The sequence below is a fragment of the Solanum verrucosum genome, unplaced genomic scaffold (assembly GCF_900185275.1).
Source record: "Solanum verrucosum unplaced genomic scaffold, falcon-dt-bn FXZP01000078.1, whole genome shotgun sequence".
Taxonomy (NCBI): Eukaryota; Viridiplantae; Streptophyta; class Magnoliopsida; order Solanales; family Solanaceae; genus Solanum; species Solanum verrucosum.
Window position 1 is genome coordinate 1,672,422 of NW_026020150.1, and position 7,413 is coordinate 1,679,834.

Sequence of the window (7,413 nt, forward strand, 5' to 3'; positions counted from 1 at the left end):
TCTATCTCTTATACATGTGTGGCTAAAACCCCTAATTCTTAGGGTGTGATTTAGCGAATATGGGTTAAGATAATTGTTAGGTCTTGCTTGCTGATAGTTTAATTGTAGTTTAATTGTGATTTCGTTTAGTGGTTGTGGATGAACTTAATCAGGTTGTAGTTGCAAATATAATCTCATATATGTGTTTTCGGCTTGCTCGAGAGAGAGGTCGTAAAACTAAGACCACTAAATTGATGGCCAGTGTGAGTGGGTCGACATGAGGTTCAACTTGAGAGAGTGAACCCTAGTCCCATGTCCACACACTCAACTCGAGAGAGTGAGTGGGTTAAGGCGGAGGCTGTTCTTCATGCGGCAAGTGGATGTCCGAGAGGAACCCACTTGAAATGGGGTAGGTTGCTCGAGAGAGAGCTAATCCCTCTTAAAGTCTAGCCTAGTCATAATTATTCTATGAATTTTCTATCGAAAGCATGTACCCAATAATGTAACTTAACTCATATTCCCATCACATCCCAAGGATCCCCTTTCATTGCTTAGAAATCCTTGTTTATTTTGCTGTTTTTACTTACTAGTGACAAAACCCCCCATTGTTAATTGACACTCTTGTGTCCCTATTTAATTTACAATGTTTTTAATCGTTAATGTCTTTAGCTACGACTAGTTAGAACTAAGTTTTATTTTTTTATTAATTCTCAAAACTACTCTTTTGGAAACGATCCCAACCCTTGGTTGGGTTACTAAACTATTGTACGATCGTAGTCACTTGGATCAGAAGTTGTGTCTTGATTACGCAAACATCACTTGTCCAGAAGGCTCAGGTTGAACCTGAGTGTCTACCACTATTATAGTTGCTGGTGCAATTATTTCAGTCAAGTTGTCCAACACTTCCCCTAAAGTGATAGTGTCACTTGAACTGGTATATGGATCCTGCACAGTGGAGAAAAATTCAAGGAAAGTAGCAAGATGAGGTGAGACATTAATATTATGCTGATCAGTCTACACATAGGGCAATGCGAGCTCATCAAATATGACATGCCTAGACACATACACCCTCTTGGTCTGTGGGTGGTAGCACCTATATCCTTTGTGTAGGCTACTATAGCCAATAAATATACAAGGATATGTCTTTGGTGAGAACTTAGTCTTTCCCTTTAGGTAAGGATAACATTTGCAACCAAAGACTTTCAGGCTATTATAATCGGGAGAGGCACCAAAAAGTTTCACACACGGGATCCCATTCTTTAGAATTGAGGAAGGCATTCTGTTTATTAGAAAGACAATAGTTAGAAATGCTTTAACCCATAAGAACTGAGGCAGCTTAGCATGAAACAACAATTTCAGACTAGTTTCCACTATGTGTCTATGTTTTCTCTCAGAAACTCCATTCTGCTCGGGAGTGTGAGGACACGATATTTGCCTAATGATGACATAGTTCTCCAAATGCTTGACAAACTCAGTTTGCATAAATTCACCACCTCCATCACACCGGAAAATTTTAATAGTTTTTGAAAATTGTCTTTCTACCATTTGTTGAAACTTGAGAAAGACTTCAAAGAATTCAAATTTCTTCTTCAAAGGATAGAGCGAGGTATATCTAGTATTATTATCCACAAAGATCACATAGTATTTCATATGTTGGGAAGACTCAATAGGTGTTGGTCCCTAAAGATCACAATGTATTTTGTGTAAAGGAATTTGCTCAATTTTATTTCTCAACTCAAAAGAAAGTTTACAACTTTTCCCTAATTGACAGCTAGTACAGATACTGGGAACCTTATTCCAACTCCTAACATCGATGCATTTATTGCTACTTGAATTTTTTAAAGACTTCAGACTAAGATGTCCTAATCTAGACTGCCAAATACTCTTTGACATCTTCCAATCTTGTGTGGTTGTTAAGGCAAAGAGATTGTTGTCTTCCCGTTGATAGAGTCCTCCTGCATTAGAACCCTTGGCCAGTGGTGTTCCTGACTTCTTGTCCTTAATAAGAAAACCAAATTCATCAAATTCAAGAGTTGCAGAATTGTCTTTTGCAAGTTTACTAACTGAAAGAAGATTCTTTGTGATTTTAGGGACTACCAGTATATCTTTAACTTTCAAACCTGACTTGTTGAGATTTCCAACATGTGTAAATGCTAATTGTGAACCATTCCCAACAATTATTTTGTCTGTCCCATTATAGATTTGAAGATCAAATAGATTACCTGATGTGTTTGTCATGTGAGTTGTTGCACCAGAATCCACATACATTGCAACATCTTCACCTATGGTATTCTGCATTGTTGCCCAATCTGTGTCTAAAATAGTACCATTGGTTTGAACAAACTTTGCAGAAACACGAAGTTACCAAAGTTTAATGAACCAATGAAAAATAGAAGAACAAAAATTAATTCACAAAAACTAAAATCTGTAAAACATACCAGAATCTGGAAAAAAACAAAACGGAAAAAGATCAAGCCCATTGAATGCACAGTGTCCCCTTAAGGAAATTATTCCCCTCTAGTATCCAAGGTTTGATTTGGAATATGTCCTCCCAGGATAGAATGATCTCAATCACCAGTGTATTGATACCCAAAACTCTGGTGTTAGCGAGCCACTCAATGATAGTAAAGTACACAAAAAATATTTGTGCTGAAGAAGAAGAAGAAATCAGAAATTTTCATAAGTTAAAAGTCTGAATAATAACTCGTATTTATAGCCAAGAGGAACTAGTTCCGAAAGGTTAAAACCTTTCAGAAACCACACGACCATTTAAGAAAGTTTGCAACCTTTAAAACGGTCATGGCTGTTCCTGAAAGTTGCAACCTTTCAGAACAGTCATCTCCAACAGCGGGAAATTCAAATAAAACGGGAAAGTAATTTAAATAAAACGGGTCACGCGGATTCGAGTTGGATCAGAACGTTTCGGTTAATTAACAGATTAATTAAAACGTTTTGGCCATTTAATTTTATTTAATTAAATAAATAATTAGAACAAAACTTTGTCCAAAAATAATCTCTTGATCGATCATTTTCCAAAGCCAAAGCCAAAGCCGAAGCCAAGCCGAGCGAGCGATGACTATTTACATCCCTACTTTATACAAATAAGGAGAAACGTCGAGGTGACTCGAAAAAAATGAATTAAGTCAAATTTAAGAGAATTTTAATAATAAACGAATTTTAAAGGAGTCACCACCTAATTTTAGGAAAAACTAGGAAACCAATAAAAATGTCTACGACACTATTAGATTCTAGGTAAGGGGTTCAAGTCATTCCGAAGGAAAGGTGTTAGGCATTCTTCGAAATCCACAATTGTGGGTCCTGACTGGATTCATTTTTTCAAATTGAGGATGAGATAAAAACAAATATACAAGTATAATACACAAGTAATTTACACAAATAATAAAATTAACAATAATAAGAAACGACCTAAGTTTTGCCTGGCGTCAATAATGTACACAATAATAAATAAAAATTATAATTCGAACTCTGTTCGAATAACTTCAATGGGAAGAAACTCTAGACACCTGTAAAGACACTTAGTAAAAGTGCTAGTACTAAATAAATATGAACAAAAATAAACAAATTAAATAATAGCTAAAAAATAAAAATCCGTCTTATTAACATGGGAGACCTTGAAAATCGACGGTAATTTCTTCATTGGCCAATTTTAACAAACAAAAATATATGAACTGAAACTAAATTTTCGTCTTTTAAAATGGAGAGGCCTCCAAAATCGACGGAGAGATTTTCTCATTGGCCAATTTTAACAAACAAAAATATATGAATTTAAACTAAATATTTGTCTTTTAAAATGTGGAGGCCTCCAAAATCGACGGAGAGATTTTCTCATTGGCCAATTTTAATAAATAATTTATTTAACGTTAACTGCAATAATTGACATAAAGAAATGGCAACCAAAAGCAACTTTAACAAAAAAGAAAAAAGTTAAATGCAACATCAAGTAAATACTAAGGAACTAAGCAAAAATAAAAAAAATCATGACTTGTTGAAAAATCAAAAAACCATGACTTGTTGAAAAATCAAAATAGTGGTAATTTAATAACTAAAAATGGATTTGGACAAAATGATAAAATCAAACTTCAATGAACATATATTTGGGAATGAACACAAATTTATAATCCAATAGTGAACAAGAACAAAAACTAAAAGAAAAACACGATTAAAATACCTACCGGTAAAGTTAAAAGCAACATAACATTAACCAAAAAATATGATAACTAAGTGATATATAAAATTAACAGCACTAGTAAAGATAATCAAATATGCAAACAAAAATAATAACAAAAATAAATGGAACAAAGTATCAATACGAGACAAAAACATAACAACAATAAATAAGAAAATCTCTAAACAACTTAATATAGAAATAACAAGAAAACAATAACTACCCAAGTAAAGCTAAACATTATTGGATAAAACAAAACAAAAGAAGAGGCAGATGATATATTTAAAATAATTAACAGTGAGTATAAAAAGAATAAGAACAAACATTGAACTAAATAATCGAGAGCCAAAATAATTTTAAAAATAATAATATATATGCCATTAATATAAACAACCCAGAAACATCCAAATAAGTGTAAACATGATGAAACAATATTCAAAAAAATAAATATATAAAGAGTAAAATAATCCAAAACACAAAATAAAAATAAAACAATCGAATACATCAACATTTTCCGGCTAAATTTGTAAAATAAAGCAACACAAATATATAACTATGAATAGGCCAATTAACAAATCAACATAAACAAACCCAAAAATGTAATAAAATAAAGAGGAGAAGAAGAGTGGAGTGATTCCATAGTGAGAGAGAGTGACAGAGAGGGCTAGATCTTATTTCTTGGAGTTGTGGAGCTCACTGGCTGCTTTCTCGTTGTGCTCGCCAGAGGTTTTTGTTTCGCGGCTCTTTTCATCGGACTTTCGATCTGTAGCGAACGAAAAGGGGATTAGGGAAAGGGGATGGACTGGTGGCGAAATGAGTTTGTTTGGTTGGGGTTGCTGGCTGTTGGTGGTGATTTCTTTCTGAAAATCAATGGTTTTGGCTTGAGCTCATGGAGGCTTCGTGGTGGTAGAGTGGTGGTTTGTGATCTCGTTGGTTGTCAGAGAATTGAACGGTTGTTTGAGCTGTTGGGTTTGAGGGCCGATTTGGTGGATCTGGGGAAAATGATGAAAAATGGTGGTCGTTTGGTGGCTGTTTCAGGTCCTGTTGGTGTGAGATGGGGTCTGGTTCGCTTGTTGTGTTCGTTTTTTTGGTTGAGTTCGTGGTTGTTTAATGGTGGTGGACTGTTCACTGAAGGTTGTTTCCGGTGAGGGTGGTTGCTGGTGAGGAAGAAGATGGTAGCAGCAATGGTGTTTTGGTAGTTTCTCCGTCTGGACGAGAGGTTGTGTATGGTTGTTCTGCCATGGGATGATGGTTGTTTTTACAGCTCCGGTGGAGCCGAGGGAGAAAGAAGGAGCAAGGGTTGGATTCTGTTAAAGAAGTGTTTGAGCTTATTGGAGAAAAACTCCATTTCGGCCAAATTGATGGTCTATTGATTGGGGTTTTGGGTGATGGCAGCTAAGGAAGGAAAAGGGGAGAGGAAAAAAAATAGGGTTTTGCCATTTAGAAAATTCTTACCTCCTAAAAAATAATTCACCCCCCCTTCATTTTTGACCTAATCAAGACTTAAAATAGGAAAATAATTATGCAATGAGCTCAAATTGTGGCCCAAAATCATCGGTCAATATGTGTATGCAAATTTTATCCGTATTTGAATGAATTTCTAGACTGTGCAAAATATCTAAATGAATATCAACAAATGTAACAAATAAAATGAATATTAGAAAAAATATTATGAACGTAACTAATATAATGTGAAAAATGGAATTTTAAAATTAACTGATAAAAAATACTGAATTTTGATAAATATGGATAATTATCGATAAACATATTTAAAATTATAAAAAAATTATTTTGAACTATTAAATAAATAAAACATAAAAGTTACAAATTTTGAAAATATTAGGCCAAAATTGGGTGTCAACAACTGTCCCATTCGTTGGATATGATTGATGAAAGAAATCGTGGCCAACGAAAATTGAGAAATCCAATTTTGGCTGAACACATGACCTTAATATAAAAGTGTGGTTGGAATGTGGTGGAAGTCGATCCCGGACTTGCCTCCAAAAGGTTCCACGTTGTGTTGTGTCCTTGTTGAAGTACTCCGCACCTGTGGCTCAACTAAGAATGCATCCTATTGGATATTCTCGAAAAACCAATAATGAAACTCATTAGTAGAGAAAAAATTACAGGGAAAAAGGTAGCATCTCTTACAATACGACAAATGAAGATGATCCATTGGTAGTATAAAAATGCATGTCCATCGGTAGGACGAATGAAGACGATGATCCACCGGTAGGATTTTGAATGTATGTCCATCAGTAGGACGAATAAAAATTCTTTCAACGCAAGTCTCCTCCGACATGAACGTGGAATAGATAGGGTGCACATCCTTCATCTCCGAATAGATGCGACTTAAATGCAAATATCTTTCAACGCAAGTTTCCTTCGACTTGAACGTTGAATAGATATGGTGTACATCCTTCACCTACGAATAGACGCGACTTTAATGCAAATGTCTTTCAATGCAAGTTTCTTTCAATTTGAACGTTGAATAGATATGGTGCATATCCTTCACCTCCGAATATATGCGACTTAAATGCAAATATCTTTCAATGCAAGTTTCCTTCGAATTGAACGTTGAATAGATAGGGTGCACATCCTTCACCTCCGAATAGATGCGACTTAAATGCAATGACCTTCTCAGCGAATGAAAATGCAAATGATGGATTACTCGATAATTATCCATTGTAACGAGGTGGATGGATAGATGATTGTCCAACTGTAACGGGGTGGATGACTTGATGATAATGCTGAAGATTTGCAAGTTGACTTTGAACTTCAAGTGATGATGGATCATTTGAAGTTGACTATCAAGCTCCTGATAGGACTCGTTGGAATTTTTGAGGTCTTTCTTAAAAATTCTGTCCTAGCTATAACTTTATGCAAATCTCAAAATGATCTCCAATCTTGATTTGCTGGAGATAGCACCTCTATGGTGTTTTTTGAGATATTCTTAAAAATTCTGTCCTAGTTTTTATTACAAGGAGAAAAGAAAATCACATTGGATATATGACTGAGCCGTCGTGGTGCCTATATATCCTGCTGAGCCAGGAATCATTTCAAATGTAGTTCCAATCCCGTAGATGATAAATACTACAAAGAATCAGAGACAAAATCATCAGTAGAAAATGCACAATATGAACATGATGAAAATAAAAAATAAAAAAAGATATTTCTCGCGATATTCAAAGCCTAAAGACAAACGATATGCCACCTTTTATTTTTTAGCGGATGACCCAATGAAGTAA